Genomic DNA, 21306 nt, shown 5'->3' on the forward strand with positions numbered 1-21306 from the left:
AATTTTCTTGAAAAATCGTTACACTCTTTGGATGTGGTAAGGCCTTTAAAATACTATGTTGAGGCTACTTAGGATTTCAGGAAGACTTCTAGTCTATTTGTTGTCTTTTCTGGTTCTAGGAAAGGTCAGAAAGCCTCTGCCATTTCTTTGGCACCTTGATTAAAGCTTTTGATTAACAAGGCTTATTTGGTGGCGGGACAGTCTCCGCCTCAGAGAATTACAGCTTATTCTACTAGATCAGTTGCCACTTTGTGGGCTTTTAAGAATTAAGCTTCAGTTGATCAGATTTGCAAAGCAGCATCTTGGTCTTCTTTGCATACATTTACTGAATTTTACCATTTCGATGTATTTGCTTCTTCTGAAGCAGTCTTTGTTAGAAAAGTTCTTTAGGCAGCTGTCTCAGTTTGATTCTTCTGTTTTATAGAACAGCTTATTTTTTGGATTTAATTTCTCATCTGAAATAGCTGTTTTTTTTATCCCTCCCTCTCTAGTGACTCTTCTGTGGACTTCCACATCTTGGGTATTTTATTCCATACATCACTAGCTCATGGACTCTTGCCATTTACATGACGGAAATTTTTTTTTTTTATGTAAGAGCTTGATAAATTAATTTCCTTCATAATGGCAAGAGTCCATGAGGCCCACCCTGTATTTGGTGGTTATATTTTTGGTATAAAAGCACATTATTTTCCAGTTCCTCTTTTTTTTTTGTATGCTTTTTTACTGAAGTATGTGTGTGTTGGGAGGTGTATTTATAGGCATGTTGAGGTTTGGGAAACTTTGCCCCCTCCTGGTAGGAATGTATATCCCATACGTCACTAGCTCATGGACTCTTGCCATTATGAAAGAAATTAATTTATAAGGTAAGTTCTTACATAAATAGTTTTTTTTTAAAGTTTCATTAGATGTTTAAAAATAAGCGTAAAGTTTTAGTGTCTATAAAACAATGGGATCTGCCATGTTGTAACCTAGGTTAACTTCTCTACTGTGGCCAATTAGGGACAGTTATAAGGGAATGCAAGAAATCGGAAAAACAGGGCGCACAGAAATGTACTCTCAAAGCTCCAAATTCAGACTAACCCTTCCCAAAGAATAGTCCACACACTAACACCTGAAACAATTGAGAATAAGGAGCGCTAAAAGTAAGCAATAGAGTACTGGAATAGGATCTAAATTAATTTATTAATACCAATAAAATACCTTCAAATAATTTCTTTAAAATAACGAAAAATATCTTATCAACTAAGCATAAGTACAGTACTCAAAATATTAGAGGGACGTCTCCCTTACAATCTCAACAATGGCAAAGATTAAAACAATTATGGCAAGCATAATTGCGATATCGCTATAAAAAACATCAAGCACAGTCAAACACACACACACATATATATATATATATATATATATATATATATATATATATATATAATGCAATAGAGAGCACTCTCACTTTCAAAGTCCATCAGTGCCAGGGTGCCAGCAGGTAGGTATACAAGATAAAGGAAGGCACTCACTGGTCTTTTTATCAAAAGTTTAATTAATCAAGCGTGACGTTTCGGGGGGACACTCCCCTTCCTCAGACCTGAGGAAGGGGAGTGTCCCCCCGAAACGTCACGCTTGATTAAATAAACTTTTGATTAAAAGACCAGTGAGTGCCTTCCTTTATCTTGTGTGTGTATATATATCTATATATATCTATATATATCTATATATATATATATATATATATATATAATATATATATCTTGAAGCCGTTAAAAGAAAAATATTCTGGTTTAAGCACGATGGATATATAATAGTTCTGATTGCAGTATCAGGCCACTTAACATAGCACCTATTACGGCAAAAGATCCCCGTATGGGTAAAAGCAGTCACAGCTCTTGGGTAAATAGAAAAACAATGTCAGTGCCGCGGACAGCATGTGATTGTGGGATATAGCAGACAAAAGTCCCACTCTAGAGTCTGAGGATATTACCTGTCCGTGAACTCTTCTGTAATTTAGGGTGCTTAGCCACACTCGCAGCTCACCTCAGCGTCCTGCTCCGGTGGTTTCTTCTTTTCTCTCGCTCGATCAAGCGGTCATGTGACAAGTGATGTCACTGCTGTTCCGGACAGCTAGGGTCGGTGATTCAGTTGCACGCAATCAGCGTGAGTTAAGCACTGCAGCAAAAAGAACTGCCGTTCAATATACTCGACTCCTCAAACCTCCGTCTGTATTTCAGGGAAATGTGCTAATAGTGATGTAGTAGGTTTGTTTGACACGTTTTGCCCCCACTGTAGGGCTTTATCAAAACATAGTGTGTATCTTTGATGTCTGCCTTTAAATATCTCTCATATGTGTCCCATTGGTCCATTTTTCAACTTTCAATTTAAGGTGGAATTTCTTAAGTCATTTATAAGGTGGAATGATATGCATTCAATATTTTGCGATATTTGTGCTGCAAAGTTTCTTTCTAAACACAGAATTTATGGATATAAGCTTGCATTTATATATTTATTTACATGGCATACATTCCAAGGATATAGATGTCATACATTGACATAAGAAGCCGGTTAGTAACCTGGATTAAACTGTACGTGATACTGCTTGTATTAGAAAACATTGGAGAAATGTACCAAACAATACAGATGAATATAGAAATATTGATAAAAATAATGATATCATACAGAAAATAAACTCAAATAGAATATAGACTATAGAACAGAGACCATAAACTAAACAGACTACTTGTTATCTCATGCATCATCTATGATACAAGAAATGGGGAGACATCTAGTTCCGAATTTAAATGGGGGAGAGTTGTAAATAGGTCACTAGAGTGTGCAGCCAATGGCTGTGTGGAATGTAACAGTGTTCTGCACTTCCATTTCAAACAGGAACTGAAATGCCCACAATTTCAGAATGGAATTACAGGAAAAGGGGATAAAATAAGTAATGAAAGTATATTGCAGAGTTTATTTATATATTCTAATTAATGTACCAATGTACCTTTTAATGGTTAAGGCATTAACAAAACGTATGCATCTTCTATACAGAAGGGACCTGCCCCCTTCCCCCCCAATGCCTGTGGTGAGCACTGTTCATTCTCTGCCCACATTTATTATTGCCCAAGAAAGCTATTAAGCAGCTCTGAGCAGGGCTTGCCAATTACCCTGAATGAATCCTGGGTAATTTAACTCTGCCACCTCTTAAGTGATAGAGAGGTTAAGAAGCAGTGATCTTAAGACTTCTGCATTTTAGGTTGCAGTAAATAGACTCACTTGAGCAAGCCTGCACCACAAGGGCTCCAAAGTAGTCACGTCTGCTTAATAAATGGAAAATCCTCTATGATTTCCATGGTAAAGAGGGCATGCTGAAGTATGTGTTCAACATTGCTCTTTTTTCTTAAAGTTTGTAAATAACAATTAAATTAATTTCTTTCATGGTTGTGAAAGTCCATGATCCATTACTTCTGGGATTTGCTCTGCCCTGTCTCTAGGAGGAGTCAAAGATTCCCAAACCCCAAGAGCCCTATATAACCCGTCCCACCTCACTGGTAACTCAGTCTGACGTATAGCCAAGGAAAAAAGGTAGTGAAAAGTAATAAGAGCAAAATAATAGGAGCAGCGAAAAATGATGTGCGCAAAAATAAGCCATTACCAGAAAATAAACAGTATGGGGGTCTGGTTGACTCTCACCACCATGAAATAAATGAATTTATCTGGTAAGCATAAATGTTTTCTTTAATACAGGTGGTGAGAGTCCACAATCCATTACTCCTGGGAATTAATACTCAAGCTATGAAGTCCACAAGTAATGAGAAATAAAGGGCAGGATAAGAAGAACATCTTTTTTTAACCCCTTAAGGACCACAACACTTTTCCATTTTCTGACCGTTTGGGACCAGGGCTATTTTTACAATTTTGTGTTGTTTGTGTTTAGCTGTAATTTTCCTCTTACTCATTTACTGTACCCACACATATTATATACCGTTTTTCTCGCCATTAAATGGACTTTCTAAAGATACCATTATTTCTTTTGCATGATGTACCGAGTCCACGGATTCATCCTAACTTGTGGGATATTGTCCTTCCTGACAGGAAGTAGCAAAGAGAGCACCACAGCAGAGCTGTCTATATAGCTCCCCCCTTAACTCCACCCCCCAGTCATTCTCTTTGCTGGCTCTAAGCAGGAAGAGTAAAGAGAAGAGGTGTTAAACTGTTAGTTTTTATTTCATCTTCAATCAAGAGTTTATTTTTAAATGGTACCGGTGTTGTACTATTTGCTCTCAGGCAGGACATAGATGAAGATTTCTGCCTGGAGGATTATGATCTTAGCATTTGTAACTAAGGTCCACTGCTGTTCCCACATGAGCTGAGGAGTACAGGAAAACTTCAGTGTGAGGAACGGTTCTTGCTAGACAGCAATGAGGTATGTTCAGTCATTTTTCTGCAGAGACTGTTAACTCAGAAAGGCTGACAGTATCCCCATTAGGGGAAGGGTAAGCAGTAATCCTAGTATGAAAGAGGTTTTACTAGATGGCATTAAGGGCTACATTTTTTTTGAGCACTCAGTTTGTTTATGTAAAATTGGGACAAACGTTTGTGTGTTCTGGGAGTAACGTTTTTTATGTTTATGGGACGTATGCTTGAGGGGTCATTTGGCTTATTTTGGGTTTGTTATAACCCACAGGGTTTTCAAACTAGGGCCTAGATTTGGAGTTCGGCGGTAAAAGGGCTGTTAACGCTCCGCGGGCTTTTTTCTGGCCGCACCATAAAATTAACTCTGGTATCGAGAGTTCAAACAAATGCTGCGTTAGGCTCCAAAAAAGGAGCGTAGAGAATTTTTACCGCAAATGCAACTCTCGATACCAGAGTTGCTTACGGACGCGGCCGGCCTCAAAAACGTGCTCGTGCACGATTCTCCCATAGGAAACAATGGGACTGTTTGAGCTGAAAAAAAACCTAACACCTGCAAAAAAGCAGCGTTCAGCTCCTAACGCAGCCCCATTGTTCCCTATGGGGAAACACTTCCTACGTCTGCACCTAACACCCTAACATGTACCCCGAGTCTAAACACCCCTACCCTTACACTTATTAACCCCTAATCTGCCGCCCCCGCTATCGCTGACCCCTGCATATTATTATTAACCCCTAATCTGCCGCTCCGTAAACCGCCGCAACCTACGTTCTCCCTATGTACCCCTAATCTGCTGCCCTAACATCGCCGACCCCTATATTATATTTATTAACCCCTAATCTGCCCCCCTCAACGTCGCCGACACCTGCCTACACTTATTAACCCCTAATCTGCCGAGCGGACCTGAGCGCTACTATAATAAAGTTATTAACCCCTAATCCGCCTCACTAACCCTATCATAAATAGTATTAACCCCTAATCTGCCCTCCCTAACATCGCCGACACCTAACTTCAATTATTAACCCCTAATCTTCCGATCGGAGCTCACCGCTATTCTAATAAATGGATTAACCCCTAAAGCTAAGTCTAACCCTAACACTAACACCCCCCTAAGTTAAATATAATATTTATCTAACGAAATAAATTAACTCTTATTAAATAACTTATTCCTATTTAAAGCTAAATACTTACCTGTAAAATAAATCCTAATATAGCTACAATATAAATTATAATTATATTATAGCTATTTTAGGATTAATATTTATTTTACAGGCAACTTTGTAATTATTTTAACCAGGTACAATAGCTATTAAATAGTTAAGAACTATTTAATAGTTACCTAGTTAAAATAATAACAAATTTACCTGTAAAATAAATCCTAACCTAAGTTATAATTAAACCTAACACTACCCTATCAATAAAATAATTAAATAAACTACCTACAATTACCTACAATTAACCTAACACTACACTATCAATAAATTAATTAAACACAATTCCTACAAATAAATACAATTAAATAAACTAGCTAAAGTACAAAAAATAAAAAAGAACTAAGTTACAAAAAATAATAAAATATTTACAAACATAAGAAAAATCTTACAACAATTTTAAACTAATTACACCTACTCTAAGCCCCCTAATAAAATAACAAAGCCCCCCAAAATAAAAAATTCCCTACCCTATTCTAAATTAAAAAAGTTACAAGCTCTTTTACCTTACCAGCCCTGAACAGGGCCCTTTGCGGGGCATGCCCCAAGAATTTCAGCTCTTTTGCCTGTAAAAAAAACATACAATACCCCCCACCACCCACATACCCCTAATCTAACCCAAACCCCCCTTAAATAAACCTAACACTAAGCCCCTGAAGATCTTCCTACCTTGTCTTCACCATCCAGGTATCACCGATCCGTCCTGGCTCCAAGATCTTCATCCAACCCAAGCGGGGGTTGGCGATCCATAATCCGGTCCAGAAGAGGCTCCAAAGTCTTCCTCCTATCCGGCAAGAAGAGGACATCCGGACCGGCAAACATCTTCTCCAAGCGGCATCTTCGATCTTCTTCCATCCGGAGCGAAGCGGCAGGATCCTGAAGACATCCAGCGCGGAACATCCATCCGGACCGACGACTGAACGACGAATGACTGTTCCTTTAAGGGACGTCATCCAAGATGGCGTCCCTCGAATTCCGATTGGCTGATAGGATTCTATCAGCCAATCGGAATTAAGGTAGGAATTTTCTGATTGGCTGATGGAATCAGCCAATCAGAATCAAGTTCAATCCGATTGGCTGATCCAATCAGCCAATCAGATTGAGCTCGCATTCTATTGGCTGTTCCGATCAGCCAATAGAATGCGAGCTCAATCTGATTGGCTGATTGGATCGGCCAATCGGATTGAACTAGATTCTGATTGGCTGATTCCATCAGCCAATCAGAAAATTCCTACCTTAATTCCGATTGGCTGATAGAATCGGAATTCGAGGGACGCCATCTTGGATGACGTCCCTTAAAGGAACAGTCATTCGTCGTTCAGTCGTCGGTCCGGATGGATGTTCCGCGCTGGATGTCTTCAGGATCCTGTCGCTTCGCTCCGGATGGAAGAAGATCGAAGATGCCGCTTGGAGAAGATGTTTGCCGGTCCGGATGTCCTCTTCTTGCCGGATAGGAGGAAGACTTTGGAGCCTCTTCTGGACCTGATTATGGATCGCCAACCCCCGCTTGGGTTGGATGAAGATCTTGGAGCCAGGACGGATCGGTGATACCTGGATGGTGAAGACAAGGTAGGAAGATCTTCAGGGGCTTAGTGTTAGGTTTATTTAAGGGGGGTTTGGGTTAGATTAGGGGTATGTGGGTGGTGGGTTGTAATGTTGGGGGGGGGGGTATTGTATTTATTCTTTTACAGGCAAAAGAGCTGAAATTCTTGGGGCATGCCCCGCAAAGGGCCCTGTTCAGGGCTGGTAAGGTAAAAGAGCTTGTAACTTTTTTAATTTAGAATAGGGTAGGGAATTTTTTATTTTGGGGGGCTTTGTTATTTTATTAGGGGGCTTAGAGTAGGTGTAATTAGTTTAAAATTGTTGTAATATTTTTATTATGTTTGTAAATATTTTTTTATTTTCTGTAACTTAGTTCTTTTTTATTTTTTGTACTTTAGCTAGTTTATTTAATTGTATTTATTTGTAGGAATTGTGTTTAATTAATTTATTGATAGTGTAGTGTTAGGTTAATTGTAGGTAATTGTAGGTAGTTTATTTAATTAATTTATTGATAGTATAGTGTTAGGTTTAATTATATCTTAGGTTAGGATTTATTTTACAGGTAAATTTGTTATTATTTTAACTAGGTAACTATTAAATAGTTCTTAACTATTTAATAGCTATTGTACCTGGTTAAAATAATTACAAAGTTGCCTGTAAAATAAATATTAATCCTAAAATAGCTATAATATAATTATAATTTATATTGTAGCTATATTAGGATTTATTTTACAGGTAAGTATTTAGCTTTAAATAGGAATAAGTTATTTAATAAGAGTTAATTTATTTCGTTAGATAAAAATTATATTTAACTTAGGGGGGTGTTAGTGTTAGGGTTAGACTTAGCTTTAGGGGTTAATACATTTATTAGAATAGCGGTGAGCTCCGGTCGGCAGATTAGGGGTTAATAATTGAAGTTAGGTGTCGGCGATGTTAGGGAGGGCAGATTAGGGGTTAATACTATTTATTATAGGGTTAGTGAGGCGGGTTAGGGGTTCATAACTTTATTATAGTAGCGCTCAGGTCCGCTCGGCAGATTAGGGGTTAATAAGTGTAGGCAGGTGTCGGCGACGTTGTGGGGGGCAGATTAGGGGTTAAAAATTATATAATATAGGGGTCGGCGATGTTAGGGGCAGCAGATTAGGGGTAGATAGGGATAACGTAGGTGGCGGCGATTTGCGGTCGGAAGATTAGGGGTTAATTATTTTAAGTAGCTGGCGGCGACGTTGTGGGGGGCAAGTTAGGGGTTAAGAAATATAATATAGGGGTCGGCGGGGTTAGGGGCAGCAGATTAGGGGTACATAAGTATAACGTAGGTGGCGGTCGGCAGATTAGGGGTTAAAAATTTAAGTTGAGTGGCGGCGATGTGGGGGGACCTCGGTTTAGGGGTACATAGGTAGTTTATGGGTGTTAGTGTACTTTAGGGTACAGTAGTTAAGAGCTTTATGAACCGGCGTTAGCCAGAAAGCTCTTAACTCCTGCTATTTTCAGGCGGCTGGAATTTTGTCGTTAGAGCTCTAACGCTCACTTCAGAAACGACTCTAAATACCAGCGTTAGAAAGATCCCATTGAAAATATAGGCTACGCAAATGGCGTACTGGGATCTGCGGTATGGAAAAGTCGCGGCTGAAAAGTGAGCGTTAGACCCTTTAATCACTGACTCCAAATACCAGCGGGCGGCCAAAACCAGCGTTAGGAGCCTCTAACGCTGGTTTTGACGGCTACCGCCGAACTCCAAATCTAGGCCTAGGTTTGTTAGATTTGAGTAGGCCCCAGTAACATCGAGTGAGGTGGGTGGGGCCTATTTTCACGCCTCAGTTGCTCATTTTTTTATACAGACAAGCAGCAAGCAACTTCTCCTGAGGTCCTGATGATCTTCTGAGGGCCTATTCGAAGCTTTAACCCCATACTATAGTTCCTAAGGGCAGGTAGGGCCACAGCAGAGCTGTTGCATGGTGCTTATAGGGGTGTTTAACCAGTTTTAGACATATTTAATTTGGGGGTTTGCTTATTAACTTGTGGTGCAATCCTTCTAAAGCTTAGTGGGTCAAAAGGCTACGGCGACTTCTCTTTCCTTTTGGCTGAAAAGCATCATCCGTTTGGCTTATGAGACTGCTGGACAGCAGCCTCCTGAAAGGATTACAGCTCATTTTACTAGAGCGGTAGCTTCCACATGGGCTTTTAAAAATAATGCTTCTGTTGAAAAGATTTGTAAGGCTGCGACTTGGTCTTTGCTTCATACCTTTTCAAAATTTTATAAATTTGATACTTTTGCTTCTTCGGAGGCTATTTTTGGGAGAGAGGTTTTGCAAGCAGTGGTGCCTTCCATTTAGGTTCCTGTCTTGTCCCTCCCTTCATCCGTGTCCTAAAGCTTTGGTATTGGTATCCCACAAGTTAGGATGAATCCGTGGACTCGGTAAATCATGCAAAAGAAAACAAAATTTATGCTTACCTGATAAATGTCTTTCTTTGGCGATGTACCGAGTCCACGGCCCGCCCTGTCTATTCAAGACAGATAGTATTTTTTTATGTAAACTTCAGTCACCTCTGCACCTTATAGTTTCTCCTTTTCTTCCTTGGCCTTCGGTCGAATGACTGGGGGTGGAGTTAAGGGGGGAGCTATATAGACAGCTCTGCTGGGGTGCTCTCTTTGCTACTTCCTGTCAGGAAGGACAATATCCCACAAGGTTGGATGAATCCGTGGACTCGGTACATCGCAAAAAAAAGAAATTTATCAGGTAAGCATAAATTTTGTTTTTCATCATATCTTATAATTTACTATAAAAAAAGGATAAAATATTATAAATAAAAAACACACTTTTTCTAACTTTGACCCCCAAAATCTGTTTGTCCTGAGTTTAGAAATACCCAATGTTTACACGTTCTTTGTTTTTTTTGCAAGTTATAGGGCAATATGTACAAGTAGCACTTTGCTATTTCCAAACCATTTTTTTTCAAAATTAGCGATAGTTACATTGTAACACCGATATCTGTCAGGAATCCCTGAATAACCCTTCACATGTATATTTTTTTTTTTTAGTAGACAACACAAAGTATTGATCTAGGTCCATTTTGGTATATTTCATGCCACCATTTCACCGCCAAATGCGATCAAATAAAAACTTGTGCAATTATGGCACAAATGTTTGTAAATGCTTCTCTGGGATCCCCTTTGTTCAGAAGTAGCAGACTTATATGGCTTTGGCGTTGCTTTTTGGTAATTAGAAGGCCGCTAAATGCCGCTGCGCACCACACGTGTATTATGCCCAGCAGTGAAGGAGTTAAGTAGGGAGCTTGTAGGATTAATTTTAGCTTTAGTGTAGTAGACAACCCAAAGTATTGATCTAGGCACATTTTGGTATATTTCATGCCACCATTGCACCGCCAAGTGCGATCAAATAAAAAAAATCGTAATTTTTTTCACAATTTTAGGTTTCTCACTGAAATTATTTACAAACAGCTTGTGCAATTATGTCACAAATGGTTGTAAATGCTTCTCTAGGATCCCCTTTCGTTGGCGTTGCTTTTTGGTAATTAGAAGGCCACTAAATGCCACTGCACACCACACTTGTATTATGCCCACCAGTGAAGGGGTTCATTTAGTTAGCTTGTAGGGTTAATTTTAGCTTTAGTGTAGAGATCAGCCTCCCACCTGAGATACAGGCTTCTAAGCAGCATGCCCCTGCTCTTATACTTAACATTGTTATATCACGTTATTGCGCATGACGTCACCACGCAAAATGGGAAGCCCCGGTGATGCCTGTCACTCTACAGGCACGATCGCCGGGGTAGGAGCGGGTGGAAGCCCCCAGACATCCCTCAAGGTGGGAGAGTACTAGTGACGGCTCTGAGCCGTCATTAGCACCAGAGTGGGAAACTCTGTGACGGCTCAGAGCCGTCATTAGCACTCAAAGGGTTAAAGGGACAGTCAAGTCCAAAAAACACGTTTCAAATAGGGCATGTAATTTTAAACAACTTTCCAATTTACTTTTATCATTAATTTTGCTTTGTTCTCTTGGTATTCTTATTTGAAAGCGAAACCTAGGAGGTTCATATGCTAATTACTTAAACCTTGAAGACCACCTCTAATCTAAATGCATTTTGATAGTTTTTCACCACTAGAGGGCATTAGTTCACGTGTTTCATATAGAAAACATTGAGGTCATGCACGTGAATTTACCATGCAGACAGCTCTGATTGGCTAAAATGCAAGTCTCAAAAGAACTGAAATAAGGGGGCATAAATTAAAAGAGAGAAGCGTTGAACCTGGGAACGAACAATAGCATAATAGCTTGTTCTATGGCTAGTTACCTCCTTAGAAGCATCCTCTTTATGCTTAACATCTGCCTTTCACAGAGAAGAACTTTCCTGTAGCATATCAGTCTGATCCTGACTTAACAGTGCAGTCCAGTCCTGAAATACCAGGCAATCCCTCTCTGAACAAGGGAAACGGCAAAACCCCAGACGTACGTTTCGGCCTAGTGTGGACCTAGTCAGTGAGGTGCAGCCATAACCCTCTAGGCACACTGAGCAACGGGTCCACGTCTGGATTCCCGCATCACACTTAGGAAGACTTCCCTAAGTGTCATAATTTGTATAAATAAAAGAGAGAAGCGCTCAACCTGGGAACGAAAAATAGCATAATAGCTTATTCTATGGCTAGTTACCACCCTAGAAGCAGCCTGCTGAGGCAGTCTGCTGAGGCTTAGATACAAGGTAATTACAGAGGTAAAACATGTATAATTATAACTGTGTTGGTTATGCAAAACTGGGGAATTGGTAATTAAGGGATTATCTACAGTATCTTTTAAAACAACAAAAATTCTGGTGTTGACTGTCCCTTTTAATGAAAAAAAATTAGGCCGCACAAATCTTTATTTCGCCGTGCTCCCGCCGCCCCCCCCCCCCCCCCCCCCCCGGACGCTTCCGCCTAGTGAGTCGCAACTGTGCACAACCGGAACAGGATGCTGGTACATTGGTGGGCCGCCCACCCGCCTCCCTGCTGTTCCCACCCACCAATGATCGGCACCATCAATGCCAGATGCAGAGAGGGCCACAGAGTGTCTCTCTCTGCATCGGTGGCTACAAAAAGGGATTACAGTGATGCCTCAATACCGAGCATCACTGCAACCCCTTGAAAGCAGTTGGAAACGATCAGGATCGTTTCCACCGATTGAAACCCCTAAGGACGTACAGGGTACATCCTTGGTCACTGACCTTTTTTGTAGGACATACCCTATACGTCCTTAGTCCTTAAGGGGTTAACAGAGAAAGCTAAATCCGCAACTTAAACAGAATCCAAAAATATAACATAGACATAGTAGGACATATTACATTCGAGCCATACCCAAATCTATGATGTCTTATACTGATGACCTGGATTTCGGGTGATGTTGACAGTAGAAAGTGATTCTTTCTGATCTAGCAATTCCAACTGCTGAAAGAAAAGAAAAGTTCATGTTGGTAGCATTGAAGTTACAAATTTAAGTAAACAGATTTTTAAAAGATTTTCTGAAAAGAAAACAACCATTATTTTCTTTCCTTGAAAGCTTGGGGAATTTTTTTTATTCATTAATAGAAGCAGATTTTGTTTTGAGCAACCAGCTATATTTGTCAAACAATAACAGTCAGTCACAATGACATTTTTGCATTATGTTAATACATTTCTTTATACAAAGAGTAATTCATAACCATGAGCAAAGCAAATACAGAATGTGTTTACCAAGTATATGCGTTATCATTCTTATGTCCATATAATGTAATAACATAAAGAAATGAGGTACGGATGAGCCACTAATATTAGTAAACCGCTTTTGTTTTTGGAAATGAAGATTTACAGGGATGCTGTGTTAATTTTGTGCATTTCCCAGGTTCATTCGTGTGGTGGTGCTGTTTAACAGGTTACATACTTTTGTTACATTTTGGGAATGCTGACTCTTCATCTCACATTTGATCTTTTCTTAAGATTACAGAATAGTTTAGTGTGTAACTAAAAGATGCTCTTCTGGAAAATACCTTTTGTGTAACGGCCTGATGGCTAGTAAATATTGTTTTGTATAATAGTTTTTTTAGTATAAAAGAAACCTATTTTCATACGCAAGTTTATTCTGAAGTGTCTTTTCCGAAATGTTTCCAATTTATTTATTTTTAAATCAGCACTGTTACTGTTAAAGGATTCCAAAAGTTTTTTTCTCTCCATGTAATCTAATTATATAAATTGAATCTACATAAACGAACAATCATAACTTAGCCACTTTTTGTTGAAAACGAGCGTTATTATTGTAATTATAACATATATCATATTTGTGAATAAACGTCATAGAAGCCATACCCACTTTAACGGTGCCTGCAATGCAAATTCTTGTCTCCAATCAAAAAGCCTGTTCGTGCATATAATTAAGGCATTGTTGCGTCACCCTGCGCATGCTTTATTGAATCCCGTGTTTTGCGCATGCGCACATTGCCGCTTTGAATAAACAGAACCACAAAGCATTTACTGGCATAACGCATGCGCTCTTAAAAAGACTATTGATTGCATATGTATTCATAGGTATATACATAATTATAGTATTTGTAATACTATCGTTTCTCTATTTGATTTACATAAATCGAGTTAGATATTCAATTAAAATAAAAACCTATGTATTCGCAATGAATTGATAATGAGGGTTAAGCTTATGGTATTATTGTTATGCTGTTTCTACTATGACATTCGTATTTTAAAATAATTTTAATGTTTGCAGTTAAATCTTGATTGTATGACATTTATCAATCTTAATGATAATCAAAGATTATATAAATAAGGGCAATAAGGGCAATTGAAAGCTGGCGGTACTAAGTTTTTAAACATTCATTTTAAACTGCATTAATATTAAGTATATCAAAAAGTATGAAATTATGTTAGATGAATTAAGTATCTGAATTAAATAGGGGTTTCATTCATCAAAAGTATAAATGTAAAGTAAGAACTGAGAATTTATGCTCGTTATTGCAAGGGTCATTCTCGCTACGCATAATTACGATCTTACCTGTTCTATAATGCTGTCACATCTGTTTCCCAGTATCGATTCAGACGGTCTGCTTGTTCAGATTAGAGTGACGTGTATGGTGACGTGTTGGATTGCACGCGCATGCGCAGTACTGCGCAAATCGGCCATATTAATAACTCAGGTTATCAAGTACGATTCGTTATTCAAACTACAGGTTATAACGGTGGGTTTGGAAAGCAATTAATTTTTGACATGGAATATTGATTGAACAGTAGTAATCTGACACGCAAAGCCTATTACAAATATGGATATCATAGATGTATATATCGAAATAAGATAAGTGTATTCGAAAGTTTAGTGTCCCTTTAAGTTCATCTGTTTAAAGAATGAAACGGCAAAAAAATAATCTGCGTTTAAAACCTAAATCTCTTTCATATTTGTGATGTATCCTTTTCATTGTTAGTTGAAGTGCTGCCTTGTACCAATTTATGGTAGTTCAAAACTTCAATAAGTCTTTGTACGCATCAACTTTTATATATACCTCTCTCATTTAGATAAATCTAAGCATAAGCACCTCAAACTTGAGTTTTTCTTTTGCTGTTTGATAAGCAGGTTGTGTGCAGCTCTTGTGTACAACCCTTTACAACTGCACATGTTGCCACTGAGCATGCATTTTTTTTAATTTTATTTTTTTAACAGTGAAAAGGGAAATTGTGTACAGTCTTAATATATATAGTGATTGCTGCAGGGCTACTTGATACCTCTGTTAGAGATGCCAGTGACTATTTTTGCTCCCATCATGCAGACTCACTGCTGTTTCTCCTCGGCTGGAACTCAGTGGTCTGTAAAATGTGACCTTACACTCTCTAATGATTTTACCTCTTTTGGAATGCATCATGGGACAGCTTTTACCTTGTGGAAGCAAAGATGGAGTGTTACGTAATGTTCATGGGTGTCGGGAAGGGGGGCAGGAGGGTCGAAATGATATTCCCTAAGATCTAGGCATAAGCAATCACTTGCACCTAGATTACGAGTTTTGCATTACGGTTTTAACGCTGAAAAAATGGCCATTTCAGAGTAAAAACCGTAACGCAGCCATAACGAGTCTTGTCGGTATAGCTATACCGTAAGCATTTTAGCTTGTAACGCAACGTCAATCCCACACTCAAAAAAATGATGTTTTTGCGTGGGAATATTATAGCACCGGTATTACAGGTGTTGCAGTGAGGATAAAATGTGTTCCAGCCTGTACCGACATGATCCGTTCCGCTATCTGAGACCAGTAGTTATGAGTTTTGTGTAACCGTTTTGTTGCGCAAAACTCATAACTAAAATGTTACAAAGTACACTAACAACCATAAACTACCTATTAACCCCTAATCCGCCGCCCTCCCACATCGCAAACACTATAATAAAGTTATTTACCCCTAATCTGCCGACATCGCCACCACTAATAAGTTAACCCCTATTCCGCCACTCCCCGAGATCGCCACCACTAAATAAAGTTATTAACCCCTAAACCTCTGCCCTCCCACATCACCGTCACTAAATAAACCTATTAACCCCTAAACCGCCAGCCCCCCACATCGCAAAAAACTAAATTAAAATATTAACCCCTAAACCTATGGCCTCCTAACTTTATATTAAAATTACAATATCCCTATCTTAAAATAGAAACTTACCTGTGAAATGTAAAAAAAGTTTAAACTAACAATTAACCTAACATAACTATTATACTAAAATTAAAATAACTACCAATTAAAAAACAAAAACAAATTACACATAAAAAAAAATAATGCTACTAAAAAAAATTAAATCTAAAATTACAAAAAAAAATAAAAAATACTAAATCACTAAAAATAACAAACAAAATTATCCAAAATAAAAAGAATTACACCTAATCTAATAGCCCTATAAAAATAAAAAGCTCTAGCAACAATAAACTACCAATAGCCCTTAAAAGGGCCCTTTGTAGGGCATTGCCCTAAAGAAATAAGCTCTTTTACCTGAAAAAAATACAAAGATCATCCAACAGTTAAACCCACCACCCAGCCAATGCTAAGGCTGAGAAATGCGTTGCATAGACAGAGCATATATGTTTTATGTTCTCTGTAACCACTGCTTGTTACTTATTTTTAACTGCTTTTAATAAACGACTTATTTTAATACAAGCACTGGTATAGCACCTTACTTAGTAGCACAGCTACAGCTCCTGATATCCTAATATTGGGAATCTACTATACATTGAGTGGAGCAGTACAGTCCTCTATCATCCTACCATCACATGGAGAGGGTTAGCTGGTACACCCCAAGCTACCAGCCTGCTCCTACCAGTATATAAGTGTACTTGGGCTAAATGTGAGTATCCATTTGGCGTTTCCTACTTGACCTTTACTTCATTATTGATATGCTGATGTACACATAAGGGGCACCTCTGTCTTCTGTTTCTTCTATAACCTCTAAACCTAACAACCCCCCTAACTTTAAATTAAAATTACAATATCCCTATCTTAAAATAAATAAAAACTTACCTGTGAAATAAAAAATAAAAACCAAGTTTAAACTAACAATTAACCTTACAACTATTATACTAAAATTAAAAAAACAACAACTAAATAACACATTAAAAAAAACTAACACTACTAAAAATAAATTAAATCTAAAATTACAAAAAATAAAAAAATACTAAATTACAAAAAATAACGAAATTATCCAAAATAAAAACAATTACACCTAATCCTTAAAAATCCTTAACCTTAAAAGGGCAAAAAAAGTTAAAAAAAACCCCTAACACTAAACCCCGACGATCCACTTACAGTTTCTGAAGTCCGGACATCCAGGTGGCGAGAAGTCTTCATCCAGACGACGAGGTCTTCATCCATCCAGGCGGCGTCTTCCATCTTCATCCCGTTGGCGTCTTCTATCTACATCCCGGCGGCGTGGAGCGGGCCCATCCTTCAAGACCTCCGGCGCAGAATAGCCAATAGGATTTCAGTAGCTCTCATCCTATTCGCTGATTTGAATTAAAAAAAACAAATCAGCCAATAGGAAAGCAAGGGATGCCATTTTGAAAAGACTCCCTTGCATTGAAGATTCAGTGTAACGGTGTCGACCGTATGAAGAGGATGCTCCGCGCCGGATGTCTTGAAGGATGGACCCGCTCCGTGCCGCCGGGATGAAGATAGAAGACGCTGCCTGGATGGCAAAAACTTTTTTTTGGGTGGGTTTTGTTTTTTAGATTAGGGTTTGGGCTTTTTTTTTTTAAAAACAGCTAAATACCCTTTTAAGGGCAATGCAAAAAGAGCTAAATGCCCTTTTAAGGGCCATGCCCATACAAATGCCCTTTTCAGGGCAATGGGTAGCTTAGGTTTTTTTTTTAGTTAGGTTTTTATTTTGGGGGCTTGTTTGGGTGGTGGGTTTTACTGTTGGGTGGTCTTTTAAGGGCTAATGGTAGTTTTATTGTAGGCTAGGGTTTTTTTTTCAATTGGGGGGGCTTTTTTATTTTTATAGTGCTATTAGATTAGGTGTAATTGTTTTTATTTTGGATAATTTCGTTTATTTTTTGTAATTTAGTGTTTGTTATTTTTTGTAATTTTAGTATTTTTTATTTTTTGTAATTTTAGATTTAAGTTTTTTTAGTAGTTATTTTTTTTTTAATGTGTAATTTTAGTTTTTTTTAATTGGTTGTTATTTTAATTTTAGTATAATAGTTATGTTAGGTTAATTGTTGGTTTAAACTTAGGTTTTTTTAATTTCACAGGTAAGTTTTTATTTTAAAATAAGGATATTGTAATTTTAATATAAAGTTAGGAGGTGATAGGTTTAGGGGTTAATAGTTTAATTTAGTTTTTTGCGATGTGGGGGGCTGGCGGTTTAGGGGTTAATAGGTTTATTTAGTGGCGGTGATGTGGGAGGCCAGAAGTTTAGGGGTTAATAGCTTTATTATAGTGTCGGCGATGTTAGAGTGTGGGGGAATAGAGGTTAATAACTTTATTATAGTGGTGGCACTGTCGGGGAGTGGCGGAATAGGGGTTAATAACTTTTATTAGTGGCGGCGATGTCGGAAGCAGCAGATTAGGGGTTAATAACTTTAGGTGTCGACGATGTTGGGGGCAGCAGATTAGGGGTGTTAGGTTTAAGCTTAACTTTTTTTTCCCCATAGACAATAATGGGGTTGCGTTATAGCAATCGCCATTCCGCGCTTCTGGTGTTAGTTTTTTGATTGTTGTCTATGGGTAAAGCGTGCACGATCACGTCAAAGCAGCCCTTCGGATTTTGTGCGGTATGGAGCTCATCGCCACCATATTGCACGCACAAGGCGGCTTTTTAGAAACTTGTAATGGCAGCGCTATGGAGGGTGAAATAACGCAACTTTTGTTGCTTTCGTTTTGCACCCTCTATAGCGCAAAACTTGTAATCTAGGTGTTGATTAATTAGTTTCATATCAAATAGCCTCCATTTTAATTTGCAGCCCAAGCACAAAATGCATCTCCTGCTCATGTTGCCACTAATAGTAATATGTTCAGGGGGATTTATTTGCCCTATTTCTAAGTGTTGTATAGAAGCACAACTGTCTGTAGCTGCAGCAGATAAACTATTTTTTATTTTATGTCCTGACCGCTTTTACTGGAATTTAGAAGTGTTAACACGTTTATTGAGAGTGACAGTTGACTTTTCAGGTTCTCTCTTCTGGCACTTGTTTCACATGCTAGATATTTTGATGTGTATAAGGAGGTTTTTGTGTATTGTTTCAAAGTTCTTGTGCAAGGCCATATAGCTGAATTAAAGATTAAGAAGGACATTGGTGTTGTTCTTACTGTCAGGTTAGGAAAAGTCCAGAAGAAGACCCAAATGCTAGGGAGAACTTAAACAACACCCTGGCACTCTGAGTTTAATCCAGGATGTGACCCCACGACAACCTCTAAAAAACAATGTACTCACGATATGGAGCAGGGTTAGCCTGAGTCCAAAGTAATTCAAGATATCAGCCAAATAGACTTCTGAGTAAGGAACTGGTTACAGGAAAAGTCTTCCACAGAATCAGGAGAGCAGGGATAGTCACTTATACTCAGACAAAGGAAGGGTAAACAAGAAACAGTTAATAATGCAGGAGTAGGTAACTTATCAGGCAGTTTGAGGGTTAATACTGTGTAGTCAGTCCTTGAAGAGTTTGGCAACAGGTTATCAGGCAGTTTGTAGGTTTATACTGAATAGGCAGTACATGCAGAGTTAGATAACAGTTAGTTTGAGGGTTAATATAGATCAATCAGTACTTGCAAGGATTAGCAACAGGTTGTGATGCAGTTTGAGAGTTTCACAGAATAGACAGTCTTTGCAATGTTTGGCAACAGGATATCAAGAAGTTTGAAGGTTTACACTGAATTACCAGTATTTGCAGAGTTTTGGCAACAGGTAAACATGCAGATTGAGAGATTCACAGAATAAATAGTACTTGCAATGTTCGGCAACAGGATATCAGGAAGTTAGAGGATTAACCCAGGATAGTCTTTGCAGAGTTTGGCAGTTAGAGAGATTCCACAGAGAAGTCCTCACAGGAGCCACAAAGAGAAACAAACGGGCACTGAGGAAACAGGAAGCCCGGAATAAAAAGCCTGGTAGTGACATCATAAGGAAGGGGCGGCTCAGACTACCTGTCAATCAAGCACACAGAGAGGACAGCTGGAGCTTTCCAGCGGCCGAGCATGACAGTGCCCCCTCCTCAAGGACCCCTCCGGGGGACCCGACCGGGCCTGGCAGGGTATTTCTTGTGAAAAGACTTGACAAGAGCTGGAGCATGAACATGAAAGGCTGGTTCCCAAGATCGTTCAGCGATGGGATAGCCTTTTCCACTGGATGGATCTTGAGAGTCTTGGGTAAAGCCAGGCGGTATGCAGAAGAACAAACTTTAGAAGCAATTTGAAAAGGTCCAATGTACTTAGGACCCAACTTAGTACAAGGTTGTTTTAGACGTATGAATCTGGTGGATAAAAATACTCTGTCTCCAGTATGAAGAAAAGGAGCCTTACACCTTCTGCGATCAGCATATCTCTTGTGTCTTAAGGAAGAGGAAAGTAGATTTTGACGAATGAGTTGCCAGTGGTTACTGAGATTTTTCACAATACGATCTGCTCCAGGGACTTCAGTAGAACTGGTAATCATAGGAGAGGTTCTAGGTTCAAAACCATAAGCTGCCTTAAAGGGAGAGGTCTGTAATGAGGCGTTATAGCATGAGTTGTGAGCTAATTCCGCCAAAGGCAATCACTGAAACCAGTTGGAGTGGTGATGGTCTACATAATGTCTAAGAAAAGATTCTAAGGCTTGATTTACACTCTCAGTCTGTCCGTTGGATTGAGGATGATGTGCAGTAGAAAGAGATATGTTGATTCCGAAGTGCTTACAAAAAGACCTCCAAAACTTTGAAACAAATTGAACTCCGCGATCTGAGACTATGTCAGTGGGAAAACCATGTAAACGAGATATATGTAGAGCAAAGAGTTCAGAAAGTCTTTGAGCTGAAGGCAAGCCTGGAAGAGGTATGAAGTGAGCAGACTTGGAGAACCGATCCACCACTACTCAAATGGTCGTATTTCCAGCAGAAACAGGAAGATCTGTAACGAAGTCCATTGATAAGTGAGACCAAGGGTAATGAGGAATAGGAAGAGGGTGTAATAGACCAAAGGTCAATGAGAAGATTGTTCGAAGCACAAGAACCACAAGCAGCAATATAATCCTTAACATCCCTCCTCATAGTGGACCACCAAACATGCTGCTTCAGTTTCCACAAAGTATTGGTTACTCCAGGATGACCTGCTGAAATGTTGTCGTGAGACCAACGTAGAAGCTTAAGATGTAATCCTTTGGGTACATACAGGATACCAGAAGGTAATTTGCAAGAAGATGGTACCTGGACTTGAGCAGCATGTAAAGCCTGTACTGGAAAAGAGGATACTTGAGCCAAAACTTTGACTGGAGGTAGTATAGGTTCAGAATCCAAAGGAGAAGGTTCAGAAGATTGGAACTGCCTAGATAAAGCATCTGCCTTGGAATTTTTTGAACCAGGAACATAGGAAAGTACAAAATTAAACCTGGAGAAGAACAAGGCCCACCGAGCCTGACGAGGATTGAGACGAGTAGCTGTATGGAGGTATAAAAGATTCTTATGATC

General features: G+C 38.9%; 1 protein-coding gene across 1 annotated transcript in view; it reads left to right on the plus strand.

The window, feature by feature from the left end:
* Positions 1-21306, plus strand: part of IPO11 (importin 11) — a 950863-nt gene that overhangs the window by 190461 nt on the left and 739096 nt on the right. The gene's annotated exons all lie outside the window — the stretch shown is intronic.

The sequence above is a fragment of the Bombina bombina genome, chromosome 2 (genome assembly GCF_027579735.1).
Source record: "Bombina bombina isolate aBomBom1 chromosome 2, aBomBom1.pri, whole genome shotgun sequence".
NCBI lineage: Eukaryota > Metazoa > Chordata > Amphibia > Anura > Bombinatoridae > Bombina > Bombina bombina.